Here is a 15,759-nt window from a genome sequence, read left to right as displayed (position 1 = left end):
TTCCAAGTTTGAATTTATTCTCTAAAACTACATAGTGCCCCTTTAAGCCATTTCATTTCAGTTACAGCTGTGTTAACATACATTTAGTTTTAATAAATTACATATAAATAAACACACAGGCATCTGCAGCTGCTGCACACACGGTGTGTTATTGTGCAGGTAAACATCAATCACACGAACATCAAACACCATCTTTACCACTGCTTCTGGTTAGTATCTTCAAATTGGTCAAACAGCGCCCCCCCTGGACTGTAACCTGCGCTAAACAGCAGAACGCGCGGTGAAACGGGGTACTGCACCCTTGCAGGTGAGGCACATCGAGACTACCGTTACCCAGAGAAGCCCAGGTGAAGGTGACTTTCTCTGATTAGCTCATGTTGTGTACCGGTTATTTTTTGGTCGTGTCACTACAAGAATAATCACAACTGTGAGGTTTTTTTAAGTCGGTAGTTGTTTGACCGCCTACCAAATAAATTACAGACGGTTAAAGTTGAGCAACGTCTTTCAAATGAACGTCTCGTCGCGGTGACGTTAGTGAGCTAGCTGACGTTAGCTTAGCGCTAGTTGTGAGCTAGCTAGTTGTGAGCTAGCTAGTTTTACAGTGTTGCTATTCATAACAGCAGCACTGATATTGACCACTACGCCCCCATGAAGGAAATGAGGAAGACCTCCATCTTCAAATAGCGTGAGTCAGATTCACTCTTTTTATTTATATTTCTATTTACTTGTCTGTCTGTCCGTCTCTTCACTGGCTCTAGTGGCTAACATGTAGCTGTTAATGTGACTGTCATATTAACTTGGTTTAAGTTACTGTTGTTTCTAGTTTGTCTGGACATTAAATTATATCAGTGTGTTCTTGCTGTTTGCATTAAGGCTGCTGAGTTTCATTGTCATTTGTTAGTAGGCCTGGTCTTGTCAATTTATGGCAGTTAGTTATTAAATGTGTGTAATACTTTAATCTAATGACTAATAAATAATTTGGGTTATCTAGGGTTTGTATGCCAAGCCTGTAGGCCCACAGCAGGTAATAAAGGGTTTGTACGTCATGTATTTAATACCCAATTTCCAGATGCGTGATGTCCATTTTTTCAGCCGAATTCATAACTGTGCTTGTTTCTCATGGACGATACCGACAAGATGGCCTTTTTATGTTTTAGAAGAAAAAGAAAAAGTTCAAAAGCTGTTGTTCAGTCAAGGCCCAGATGTGGTGAGGATGATTTGATATTTCAGAGCTCTAATAAGAGTTGTTGTATTAAAATTTGTAGACTTTTCCAGACTCTGTGAACTGTTGTTGAGCATCTTGAAAATTATAATTGTGTTGTCTTCCTCTGAAACTTAAAACACATCCACACTGGCCACGACATCATGAGCGCAATGGGTTCTCCTTCTCCTTCTCCTTCTCTTTCTCCTTCTCCTTCTCCTTCGTCTTCTCCTTCTCCTTCGTCTTCTCCTTCTCCTTCTCCTTCGTCTTCTCCTTCTCCTTCTTCTTTCGAGGTGCAAACAGCCTGCTGTATCTGAGTGTATAAATACTGTGCTTGTTAAGTCAGTGAAAGCAATTTGGCTTCATTTCATCGACTATTTATGGACTAGAATCACACAGATACTGATAAATAGCTGATAAAATATATATTTCCCAATATCAGGCTGATAATTTATCAGTCCGATAAATATTGTGCATTCTTACCCACATTTCCTTTTGATGTGAACACAGGCTTTTTAGTTATCTGTGAATTCATTTTGGGTAGAATTTTGTAGTTACTGACATGTACTTTATATTCAAGTAAGTTTGGAAAATGCTGTTTATATTTTTATTGCTGCGAAGAGGGTAGATAATGTGTATAAGCCATGTGTTTATGACATGTATTGTTTCTGTTTGATGTGTGACCAGATGGTAAAGCTGCTGTCTAAATGTCATCCTGTGGTTAAATGGTAGTCTAGATAGTTTATTTGTGTTCCACCAAGCAACAGTATTACAAATATGAATATAATCTCTTTGTTTGTAAAATTACACAGGCATCCCGCTTGATATCTTGACATCACACTACTTCCAAAAATAGTTTCAGACATAATTTACTTTAAATTACATTCACCCAGTTTTGCCTCTAAGGTTGTAATGGACCAGAACTACAACTGTATCTTAGCTAAAATCGTCTTCAAAAACAGACACATACAAAACACAAGAGTTTTTAATGCAATAATGTAGAATCTGCAAAATATTTTAAAGAATTGTTTCCCAAAATCTGAAACTTTTCACCTGATTTAATTTAAGTGAATTCTGCTCAAAAATAAATTAATTAATGAGACATTTTTAAACAGATACTAAACACATCTGGTGTTTGTATTCCTTTAGACTTGTGAGTCCCAAAGTGACATCTGGGTGCAATCGGTGGTCCACAAGAGGATTGTAGTTGTACCAACCAGAGTAAACAGCAGTTCCAGTTGATAATTACTCAATGCCCCTAAAATGGAAATGATCATGCAAAATGATGATTGTTCAGATCATAAGTGTGCCTGCCCACATGATTGCCTACTCCCTGTGCAGTGCACACTGTTAAATAATTCTGTACACACAGTTAAATAATTCTGTACCAAAACTCTAACAAAGATCATATCAGATGGGGTGCTTTGGAACAAGCGCTAATGAAATGGGGGTCTTTAGTCTAATGTGTATCTAAATGGGTTTTCTTGATGTGAAAACATTTGGCGATTCCTCATTTAGACACAGAGCAATATTGCTGCTGAAGCAGTAAAACTGCACTGCGCTGCTGAATATGTGACAATTTGCTACCCAAAAGCTGGAACAAAAGTTGGGCTTTTGATGGAGCCAGTCTTTTCTGGCAGAAACCACTTGGATACTGTCTTGCAGATTCAATCCACTAACCTGTCAGGAGGTCGAAATTGCCAGCAGAAATAGCGTGAGTGTCGACAGAGGGCTGCAGTGTGAGCAGATCAGACATAGATGTGATTGGGAACTTGATCAAAAGCAACAGAGATCCAGTGTGAAAAGGAAGCACTGCTCATTCACATTGCTTGAGGCTGGATAGCAGACAAGGTGATTTCCTTCTCAGTTTCCCCATGGGTCTGAACGAGTCAAAGCCTGATGTAAACTTGTGTTAGCATAGCTCAGACCTTCTACTGAAGTGTCTCTGAGAAAGAAGTAAGTGAGACAGAGAGCTAGGCCGAGTCATTTATTTTTCAGTTAATAAATCTATACACACCATGGAGAGCAAAAAGAGGAGTTATTTTTGTTCAGCAACTCATTAAAACATGCTTTAGGCTATGTGATCGTATCACATGTTTTTGAGGGGAGGAGTATGAGTGTTGCATGCTCAAAATAGGCCATCCAATCCTGTGAGGAGTTACTGAGTGAAGTTATTCAATCGGGTGATGACTGAATTGTAAAATACAAACACTTCCCCCACTTCTGAGAGAAGAAATTGTTTCATTTTCACACAATTAAGATGGAAATTGTTCATCTGATACCCTCTTAGTGGCAGTAATCTTACAGTTAATGTCATACCAAAGGGAAGACAACCACAGCTCATGCGGCAAAAACCCCCAGCTCTGCCATTTGTAAGGAGATGGTTTATAACTGTCACTTTTGGTGTTGCTGTAGGGATTTTCAGCAGTAATCAAAAGTACACATTGTACATTTTAAGCATTCAGCTTTTGTTGATGCAAGGTCATTACCATACAAAGCACTGCAGTCATTTATTCTTTTTTTATGAGACACACTGATGACATGGAGGTAAAATCTATATTATATCAGTGGCGTAGCCACAAATATTAATTTAGGTGCGCCTGTAGAACATAAGGTGTGCAAGAACCAAAGCATGAAAATATATAGATCAACCCTTACAGTTTTTACTCTTTATTTTAAGATGTCATTAAAACATTACTTAGAGTATTTGCCTACTGTCAGTTTTATACATTTTATTGAAGAAATTAAGGTGGCAGAGGCAAGCTGCAACTTCATTTTTTACCGCAATGCTGCAATAAATTCCCCAATAATGTTATAGCACAACTGTTGCATTGGTAGGTGAGGTGAGTACACCGTTATCTGTATCTCTATCCATACTTGGCAGGGAAGGGTTCTGGTTAAGAGGCACTGGATGGTGGAGAAGCATCCCAGATGTTGGCGTCCATGTTATAGACAGCTGTTTTCTTGCTGCCCTTATCTGTACCTCTTTCTCAATGCATGGCCTCTTAACTTGAATGAAACTTGTCAAGACAGTTTCATTTTGACATCTCTACCATAATGATCTGTCACTGACCATCAATAGAATAGCGTAAAGGCAGTGTGTGCGCCAAGGTGAACTTTAAACTTTCTTTACAAGTGATGTAAGGTCTCTCTATTAGTCTACTTTTCCAAATAAGTTCAATGGTGTAAAGAATAATGACAGATAATATAAAGAATTGTTTTTAAATTAGCTGCTAACTTCATTTCTTATGATCTTGCTCGGTGTGCCAACTTAAGACCGTGCTTTAGACGTGAAATAACAGTTTGGATGTTATGACGTCTATGTATTGTGTTGCAGAGATATCCACTGAAGTTAGCATGCTATCCAGCTAGCACCAGCCCATCACAATGCAGAGCTCCCATTCCAGATCGCTAGCGGCATTTCTATCCGTGCTAACTAGCTAAAAGCAGCTACAGTTAGCAGTTACCCTGGGGGTATGCTGCCTCCTATTTGTTTTAATTATTAATTGGACAGGTGGCCAATTGCACCTTTTAATATTTGCACAAAGACCAAGAAAAGAAGAAAAAAATTTTTGATTATGCAACTAAATACATGTATTTTCATTTATATAAAAAATTTAAATATTTTGTTGATAAGCTGTAGAAGAGAGTGAAAGAGGATGCAGTCCAAGAGAATAGTTTATCTTTTGGCAAACCCATTCTACAGTATAAAATGGCTCTCTTGACATCTCTGATGGGACATCTCAGCTATAAATGAACGGTTCCAGTTGTCAGAGATGTCCCTATCCATTCAAATGTGTTGGCTGACCCATGCCATTAGTGAATAAACACAGATAAACCATCTGTGTGTAGGCAGCAGTCTGTTTGTCTGACATTAAGCATCAGAAACTGTGCATGTAAGTAAAGTTATTACTGTCACATGTCACAAGTTTTCACAAAGGATTTTTACTTTATCAGTAACTTAATGAAATGGCTTAAAATTACATCTACCCACAAACAACAATTGTACTAAAGTGACACTACACTGACAATATTGTGATTTTTCTATAATTGGCTATCATTATGAAAATGTATATAATTACTGCTTGTGATACTGAGTGTACACGTAGTCTCACTCACAGCCCATCACTGAAAATTGCTGTAAACAATTCAGGGCCCTTTTCCATTTTCTGAACACAGTAAACATGGCCCATAGGTTTAAACAAAGAAAAGCACTGTGCTTGAATTGTAGTCTATAAATATACCTTGGAGTCAGCATCAGTGCATTGAGCACCCCATAAAATCTGTCCATTTTGACATGTGTCATGATCATAACACATATTAATTTAAAAAGTGCTTGAAGGCTTTCACATTGCAAATGAAAGCCTGAAGATAAATTTAAGTTGTTCAGAAAAACAAAACAACTTCTTCCATCTGTAGAGGTAAATAAATGTATCATAAACTATAGTTTATTGGCCATTGAGCTATCCTCATATTTTCTCTGCTGTAGGGCTGTTGTTTGCGAGACTAAGGAAGGCTGTCTTTTATCGTTTCAGTGGACCAGTATATGTGAAAAAGTGTAATGTTCTCAATACCTCAGCCAATTAAAATGGCAAATTGCAGTCATTTTTGCAAAATGTCAAGTTGTTGCAAATAGGGGTTGGTTAAATTACCATTACTACTTCCAAAAATGATTGTAATGTTATGATTTATTTCAGCTGTTTGTACAGGTGAAATAAATTTGTATGTTGCAGCGCATAAAAATCTCTTGCATACATGCCAATGCATATTCTCATCTTTTAAAATAAACAGTTGTACACAAACCCATTTTTGTAACCAATATATGTGTTGGACAAAGCACGTCATAGCTAAAACATGACCTTGTCAGTACTCTCTAGTGGACACAATGTGTAAGACCATCACAGTTTCTTGACCACATACACACAGGCCAGGGCAATACAAAGATATTATTTAATTATCTTGAAAGGCTATATATCATATCCTATCATATTGTATGGTTACTGTTATATCATGATATGACTGATGTATAGTGATCTAATTTTCTGAACTTGCCAGACTGTGCTACTTGTTCTAATACAGTACTTGCCCTTACCCACTTAGTCATTACATCCACATTACTGTTGAATATTTTGAAAAAGTCCCAATAGTCATTCCTACAATAATGTCACAATATCAATGTTGAGTTATTGGGCGAAAATATTGTGATATTTCATTATGTCGCCCAGTTCTAGCCGTTATCAAAGGGATTTCGAGATGTCAAAACATTAAGATATATATCATATATCGCAATATAGCCTAAAAATATTGGCATTTTTAATTTGATTTGACTCGTGATTTCAAGGTAATTTTATGGTCACTATTCGATTCGATTTTAAATTTAAAAAGAATTTTCAGCGCGAACTGCTATGCCATTGTTAGACCCGGATCTTTGATTGGTTAAAATCAACAGATCATTGGTTTTATACCCTGATGAATGTAATTTACACTTTCAAATTCTTCCTTAAAAAGATGGAGGTGTTTTACAATAGGTTGACTTTATCCTGGCGGCTTTTTGCAGGTGAGGTTGAGGCAAGTTCAAATAATGCTCACCAAAAATAGCAAAAAGATTCCAGAGCTCAAGAAAATTATCATGGATGCTCATTTCAATCAATTTTAGATTTAGAATCAATATCATGACACCTTTATGCCCAGCCCTACATACAATATAGAGTATCTTTAGCATTTCGGTGCTGCAGTTTTCTTACCTATTTGCTGTCTCATCTTTAAATAATCTTTAATTCTTTTCTTGTGCCTTTACTTCCTGTTTGAAAGGGTTGCCATTGCTTTGTAGTAAGCTTCTCACAGGACTGTCTATATTCTCTGAGTTTTGGTCAGTAATAGAATATTTTCCTAACGTATCTGATGGGATGGGCAGTTGAATGAGTGAGTGGGCACTTGATAGAGCAGATAGAGTCGAATGCTGGCAGCATGTGTGTGTATGTGTGAAGGAGTTGCCCTTGTGCACCAAGTGGGATATTAAGGGCATGTGCTTAGTCTTGCCACACTCTTAATATAGGATATTATTACTGAGCACGCACTTCAAGTCGAGCATGATTCTCTGCCACTGTAATTTGTGGAGTCAGAGTCCACCGACCTTTGGAACTTTTGTTATCTGAGAGCGATCAGCGCATAAAAGATGTATGCAGGCGTGTCTTCGAAAAAGATTTGACTGAGCACAAATCAGTTAGAGGTTGCTGAGCTTTGCTTTGTGGATGCTGGGGATCTCAGTGGGTGTTGTGTGTGTTATGACAGTCCAAGGTTTGTCATATCTTGACAAATGGAGTTGTTTACATCATACACAGCATACAGAGGACATGGCACCATCAAGACAGATGGCCTTCATTTCTCCACACGTTCACTCTCATCTCCCTAATAGAACCAGCGCAGGCTGTCAGCTGCAGTGTCGAGGAGGCTTTCATTTACATCCTGGATAAGGATCAATAACGTCTCTATTTAAAAATCAATCACTCCTTGTCAGCAAGGCTGAGTTGTGTGATTGTTTGAGGTGCGTTACTATTGAAAGTGTTTTTTGAAGTGACTGCAAATATGAGATGTATGTCAAATGAAGCAACTTAGCATGTTATGTTGGTGATTGTGTGGTTTACAAAATACATTTGCACCAACTACATTGACAAGCTTCATACAGATTTTGAAGTATTGAACATTTTTCAACATTTTGCTCTCCGTCTTTTGACAGAGACAGAGACCTTGTTCACTGTGGATTTGAAATGATGTTTTCGAGACAAACAGGCCACTAGAGTATATCAGACAGGGCCCCATCAGGCTGTCTGTCAGGGGCTAACAGTCACACGGTGCATCCTGGGAATTGGAAGGACCTGACATCTCTTCATATCATCGTGGACCAAGCTACCTGACGAAGCAGCAGAAATCTGTCCACCTCACAGCAGGAGGAAGGAGGTGGACCGGAGGAGAGTGAGAGGCTGCGTGGTTGGTGTTCACCAGGCAAGAAGAGTAGGTGGACGCTCGATAAACTGAGCTGAGGTCACCATCAATCTCTCACCCAAAGGGAGTGATGCTTAGGAGTCCTCTGGCTGAGCATGATGAATGGTGGCTACTGGATGGGAGGAAGCTGCTTTAATATTTGGCATTGTCTGGGGCGCTCTGTAACTCCATGTTGGAGACAAGTTTCAGTATGTTCACAAGCCAGTGGGCACAGCTGTAAAATCCTCAATGTCTTCTCTGCTGCTTATGCAGAAAGGGTTTTGTATTCAACTGTTTGAACATGAAGGCATGGCAGGAAAGGAAGTCTATATCAGAAGTCAGGATGCAAAAAACATCAATATCGATTGCTGGTATTCCCCTTGTTGTCTGCTATTGGCCTATTGGCAAATAAGACAACAGTCACAAAACAGTGGCCGATGTTTAGATGTTACATCACATTAATTTTGTGCTTTCACATTCATGATTTATTGGCCTGTGACAACCCTGCCATTTGTGTGAGAGTAGTAGTTGTATAGCAGGCTAAAAAGATTTTTTTTTTTTACTGTAAACTGACAATAGAAAACTTTTTTGCTCTGACCTATCATTCTGAAATAAATACCATTTGCGAAGTGTAAAGGCTGTAGAAAAATGACACCCTTTGCATATTGGTTGTTTCCCTCCAAACCTGCTTTCACTATGCTAGTCACTCTGCCACTGGGCTGGATTTTTTGCCTAAAAACAAAGGTTAAATTATGGCACAAAGGAAGCGCGGCTGCAGTTAAGCAACCAAAACAGAAAAGAGGCATTGTTTTACCTGGTTGCTAACCCTAGGTAATGGTTGAACAACAGGAATAACTGTGGAAACTCTACACTACAAAAGCAAAAGAAACTGGCTGATGGAGGAGGCGATGAAGGTGAATGGACTCGCATTCACTTGATGAAGAGCGCTCTGGTGTGTCAAAGTCTGTTCACCTGTTGATATGCGTTTAACCTTTACCACCAAGACTTGAGACAGTTCAAAACTAGCATTACTTCTACAGTAACAAAACCTGCCTACTTATTAATACAACCGGGTGTGTTACTCTGGCTTTTACATAGAACTAAGAACAGGATTTCTATGTCAAATTGGGATTCTTGTGTTTTTCCTTTGGGAAGTAGCCAGGCCGTTAGCGGTAGCCATGTTGCTAATGCTGTCTCTGCGACAGTGGCGGCAACAGTAATACCACAAGGAAGTGCTACAAGGGGGAAATTTGTTTATTTTGTGAAAAAAGGTTATATTAAAGGTTGTTTTTAAATATGTATGATTGAATTTGTGCCCCTACACAGATAGTTTAATGAAGGGCTGAATGACTTAAAAACAGTTCAGTTCGAAGGGATTAGATAACAACAATAAATTAATAAGGGTGGCTGTGGCTCAGGGGTAGAGCCAGCGTCTTGTTATCGGAAGGTCGCTGGTTTGATTCCCCTGGTCTGCATGTTGAAGTGCCATTGGGCAAGATACCGAACCCCAAAACTGCTCCTGATGTGCTGGTCGGCACCTTGCATGGCAGCCACCGCCATCAGTGTATGAATGTATGAATTACTGTAAGTTGCTTTGGACAGAAGCGTCTGCTAAATGCCGTAAATGTAAATGTAATAAACAACAACACAAAAAACATCAGTATCAGCTCTTGGCGTTATTTTAAACAGGTATCGGCCCAGAATTTCACAATCCATGCATCCCTGTTCAGAGGGCAACTTTGTTGGCGCACATGTATAATAAAATCACATAATCTGGCCTTGCCCATATTCAGGGTTAAATTCGCCTTTCATTTAAAAACATTGTGGCTCGTACAAGGACATGGTTTTCAGGCTTGGAGCTCCATTCAACACAAACTCCACTATACAGACTGAATACGCCATACAAAACACAGCGTAGACACTGCATAGACTGTCAGTCAAAAATGAGCCATCTATTATGAGCTTGTGGGAGGGAGGTGAGGAAGCCATCCCTCTGCATTTTGGAGGGAGACGTCTTGAGGGGAGTCACGGTGAGATGGAGAAAAATGACCCTTCATCTTTGATGGCAATGAGGGAGAGGGAGAGCTGACAGTTATCCAAACAGCTTTCCGTGCAGATCCGCGGCTCAGAATCAGTCACGCAGGCAGTGAGTGTGGTGCACTGGGAGGACAGTGACCCCTGCCAACAGGGCCCCTAGAAAAGAGGCTGTCAAAGAAAAGAGACACTTTACACTTAAATGATGTCTGACTGCCTCTGAGAGTCAAGTGCTCTCTGCATGCAAGCATGCTATTCCATCTTTCTCTAATGACTCAAAATACTTGCCTGCTATGATTTTGGTATCACTATGGTAGCAGCTGTTGGTGCAAAGGTGCCAGTTTTCCCTTGATTTGAATACATTCAGTCGAGAAAACATGGACTCTTTTTGACATTTGGTCCAGCTAGTGCTAAAAAATCCAATCACACTGTCTATACTATAAATGGCATGCCTGACTTGTCAGTCAATAGTGCACTGTGACAAAGAAATATTCAAACACTGTGTTGTCAGAAGCAATAAACATCACTCAATCAAGTATCGCTTTTGTACGTTCAGTGTGTGTTGGGCTGTGTTTCTTACGCAAAACATCTCAGTCAAAGCAAAGAGCAAGACAACAACTGTCATCAAGCTCGAATTTAGTCAAATTTTCAGCCTCTAATATTAAGTGGTACAGCAACAATTATACGTTATTTGGAGAGTATGTAATTATGTTTGTGTCTCTGTAATGCTGGTTGATTCATCATCCAAAGAGTAATATAATTGCTGCTGTATGTCCTTTTTATTGTTGCATTTTATTCTTAGCTGATTACAGTTAAACAATTACTAGTTACTAGAAATTTGATAACTTAATCCTGGATACACTTACTCACACTACTAGGTCTGCAAGATGAGACATTTACAGAAAACATCCATAATTTTCAAGAGAAAACAACATTTTTGTACAAATGTCATAGTCATAAGCAGAGAAACGCACCTTAGCTTAATTCAGTACACCTATGTTGGTTGGTATTAGCTCACTTTACAGATATTGCTGGAAAGCTGACATTGCAATTCTTCACCACGTATTATATTGTTATGCTGAGTTTTAGAGTTTAAGATTATCCCGTCATTGACTCTTGTGGCTGAAGTTGCAGCTGTTCAGCAAAATAAACATAGCCACGCTTTTTTTTTGTTCAAGGTATGTTTATTAATTTTTAGATTATACAAAATACAATTTGAGATACAGTTAAATATAGTCCAACAGACTCACAACCCCATCCCTTGCACCATACCAAATGTACAACAATATACATCATATGAAGAATGATAAACAACAATTTGTAGAAGACACAAAAAGAACCACAACTGAGTTCAGAAAATGAAAATTAGAAATTTAATAGAAAATAAATAAATGAATAAATTTAGGAAAAACAAACAAAAAAACAAACTTGTAGCTTACCGCAACCTTCTCTAAGGTCAGATGATACATAAGATCTCTAATCCATATATGAAAAGTTGGAGGGGTTTTTTCTTTCCATTTGAGCAGTACAAGTCTCCTGGCCAGGAGTGTGGCAAAGGCTTTTATACGTTTGTCACATTTGTTGAGACAGAGATCCTGCAGTACTGTGCCAAATGTTGCTATTATGGCGTGGGGCTCTATTAATGTTCCTAGCATCTCAGAAAAAAATTGAAATATAGCTTGCCAGAAGTCTGTTAATTTAGGGCAGAGCCAAAACATATGTGATAAAGTGGCTGGTGTTGTTCCACAGCGATCACAGTTAGGGTTGAAATTTGGTGCAAAGTTAGCCAATCTTGCTTTAGACCAATGCAGTCTATGCACAATCTTGAATTGTATTACTTTATGTTTTAAACAAATTGAGGATGAGTGTATCTTATCTAATATTGCTTGCCATATGTCTTCAGAAAGTTCTATATCTAATTCTTCCTCCCACTGTCTTTTTAAACGTGTTAGGGAATCCAAATTATAAGAGTTGAGCAAAGTATATATTTTTCCAATATTCTTTTTAGAGTTGGAACTGAGCTCTAAAACCGATTCTAGGAGAGAACTGGATGGTAATGATGGAAAATTGGCTGAATAAGATGATACAAAGCTGCGAAGTTGCAAGCATTTGAAAAAATGAGAGTTAGGGATTTTGAATTTAAATCTCAGCTGCTCAAATGATGAACATAGCCACACTTTAAGTTGATCAGTGTGATTGGGTGATACTGCCTAGAGCTGCACATGTGTAGGTGGATGACTAAGAAGGTCCCATTTTTTAGGAAAAAAGCAGGTCTGCCAAAGTGCTCTTGATAAACCAAATATGTTCAGAAGAATATGATAATTAAAAAATACAAGAAAATAAAAAGATAACTAAAAAGGAGAAACATCAGGAGTATATAATCTATCTTTGGCAGCTGTTGGATTTTAAAATTTCTGACACATGAAATACCTTTTTCTTGAAAAACAGTATTTATTGATTTAATGTGCATATAGAATAAGAACTAATGGTGATGTGGGTCTTTTCTGACTAATGCATTTTCATTGCTCCAAAAGATGCTGAGCAGTTCCATAATCCTAATACATTTTTAAGACTGTCGGTTGTTGTCTTGTATTTTAAAATCCCAGTGATAAAAACAACTCTCTTATAGTCTCCTCCTCTCCCTCCCCTCCCATAAAACATGGTTAGTTTTTAAATGAGAAACCTCTTCATGTGCTTGTGTGCACCAGCCCAAGATGAGTTAACCCCACGAAATAGAAGTGCAGCCCATGTAATGTACAAAACTCGACCAATCACAGCTTTATTCTCACTTTTGAATGCTGTTAAGAGGATTCGATACAGAAAATGCCCCTAAAGGTCAAGTCCATAATTACACTCCTTTTACCTAAGTGGAGAGCATGTCACAAATCCAATCATCGTCTGAATGAGGGATACCCAATCTCCGAGTGAAAATGAGTTGGTTTCAGAACTCTGCTCTTGCATTATTGCACTTACATTATCCACAGTGAGGCACAAAACACCCTTAGTGGCCAGTGTCTCAGCCTAACCATAATTGATATATCTCTCTTGAGTGTGCTTATCTGCAGGATTCAAATAAGGGGTTGAATAATGATGTGTGCCTCGGTAAATGTGTTCCTCCCTCCATCATATGCGGCCTTACTGTATATTATTAGAGAGACAAAATTGTTTTATCCTTTAGGTCACATTTTAGACTGGAGATAAGTCTCTCTGCCTGGATTTCTTGTTTATATCCTACTGCAAACACCAAACCCCTTGTTGTCAGTTCTGGGGAAAAACAGGTAGACTAAATGCTTTGTGATATTGTGAACATAATTTTCCCCTGGTAAAAATCTGGTGCCAAAGATATTTTTTTTGTTGCCATTGATTTTCAGTAGGATGCTGAGGTGGTCAAATGATTGGCTGGCATGTGGGATTGACTGCAAAGTGTTTTCTCAATGTTCAGTCTCAGGAGGAATGCCTTTCTCAGGCAACAAGTAAAAAAAAAAATTTTAACCTCTCGAAACAATAAGCAAACTGGCTCAAAAACAATTTTTTTCACAAAGCACAACATAGTTGGACTTGAATTTTAGGTACACAGCCACACAATAGTGGCAAAAATGGACTGTAAATGAAACAGCACAAGCTTAGCGTGCACTTTGAAGCAGTGGAGGATAGCATAACAGCATTGCATATTGATTCAGACTGGAAAGTTTAGCTGTCAGTTAAGTGAAATAGGTCAGACAAATTGGAGGAAAAGATGGAGTAGCAAAAATGTCAGCATAATTTGGGGTCAGTCTTTTTTTCTTATGTCTTACCTGAGTCCACATACTCATTTAGTTAGAAAAGACATTGTTTAAAGCAGAAATAGACAACTTTTCAACTTCTTCTAGTGTTTCTCTGTGGTGTTACTGTTTAGCAAGATGGCTACGGCTAGCAGTCTGGCTACTGTCCATGGCAAAAAACAACTGTAAGAATCAGAATTTGACCTGATCTCCTCAGTGATTTGAAAAGGCAGAGTAAAACATCTGTTTGTATTAAGTAGGCAGGTTTTGCTACTTACTTACCTAGTAGAAAGAAGAAAGTAGAACTAAGAAGTCCTAGTGGTAAGAGGAAACACATATTAGCAGGGTAACAGTCTTTTACACAACACTGGAGCACTCTCCATCAAGTGAATGCTTGTCAGTTCACTCGTTTTACCTCGGTTTCTGTTATTCAACTTCTTTGCCTCCTCCATCAGTGGGGTTCTTTGTCTTTTACAGTGTAGAGTTTCCACAGTTATTCCAGTTGTTCCACCATTACCTGGGGATAGCGACCATGGTAAAACAATACCTCAGACGCTCTTCAAATGTGCCGAAATTCGTTCACAAAATCCCACCTGGTGGCAGACTGAATAGCATAGTAAAAGTGCCGCTTGTAGAGGAACCAATCGATATGCAGGTGGTGCCATTTTTCTTCAGCCATTACACTGTGCAATCGGTATTTAAATCAGACTGACAAGGTCAGGCAAAAACATTGTCTTTTGCCAATTTAATTATAAATTCTCATGATTTTTCCCTCTTTATTAAAAATGTACCTGTTGCAAATTGAAATGAACAAGCAGAGAGGGAGCCAGAGCGAAGCGTGATGGTGCCAGACTGGAAGCCTCTCTCTAGTACAACTACTAATGATGATACACTTAATGTGGGGCTCGTACTGGTTTAAATACAGTGATTAGTGTCATTGAATATCTAGGGGTAGAAAAAAGCTAAACTCCCTGTCAAATGGAGGTTGACTGCGACTTACAAATCAGTTACAGGGGTGAGGAATTGGAATTTTTTATTCTCAAAGTAGAAAAAAGAAAACACAGCTATATCTACATGCATCTGTGCATGAGTCTGCAAGAGGGAAGTCATGTTTTTCTTAGAACTGCATCATAAAATAGTAGAACAGACTGTGCAATGGCTCTATTGTGGTGACAATAGCAAACACCCTCCTGAAAATCTGTCTGCTGTCTCTGCCAGAAGGGCAGCATGTGCGAGGTTGTGAACCTCCCAGGGACCCCTGTAAAGACCCCCTGAATTGTTGTAAAATAAAGTCTCTTCTCGTTAATTGAGTGTTGTTAAGAACCAAAGCGATAATGAAGGATTACTGAGTGCTTACACTTGGGTGTTGGAAGCCATGTTAAAAATGCAATGCAGACTAGTTTGCTGTGTAGTGCCAAAAACAAAATTACAGTCTGTTCTTATTTTTAGGTCATGATTAATTTGCAGTGGTGCGGGTTTTGTGCCGCGTGTTAATTAATGCAAAATAAGCAAGACTATTGAATTTATGAATAACATCATCACAAAGGGAGAAATGGTCGTGCGCAGCAGCCCAAGGCAGATATTCAATCATACTAAGAAACATAGTTGTCTGGGTATGACAATTATTCAGCTTGCATTCTTGCCGAGCTTATGTAAGCTTGTTAAATATGAATATTTTTGGAAGCAAGTTCAAACTTGTCCAAACCTGAATGTTGACTGTTGCCTGCTGCAGATTAGTTTCATCCACCAAAATCAACTCTACACACTAATGTGGTGCAATAA

The 15,759-nt window shown here is 38.6% G+C and overlaps 1 protein-coding gene across 2 annotated transcripts in view; it reads left to right on the top strand.

Annotated features, from left to right (window-relative positions):
- The first annotated feature begins 566 nt into the window (after positions 1–566).
- cxcl14 (chemokine (C-X-C motif) ligand 14) overlaps positions 567–15,759 on the top strand; it is a 141,694-nt gene continuing 126,501 nt past the window's right edge. For both annotated transcript variants that reach the window (XM_073487675.1, XM_073487673.1), the window contains exon 1: positions 567–685. The gene's annotated coding sequence lies outside the window, so the exon portion shown is untranslated. The remainder of the gene's footprint in view (positions 686–15,759) is intronic.

This window comes from Pagrus major, chromosome 18, assembly GCF_040436345.1.
Source record: "Pagrus major chromosome 18, Pma_NU_1.0".
Lineage (NCBI taxonomy): Eukaryota > Metazoa > Chordata > Actinopteri > Spariformes > Sparidae > Pagrus > Pagrus major.
The sequence above is the reverse complement of the archived record's forward strand: the minus strand, read 5'-3'. Positions and strand labels throughout refer to the sequence as shown.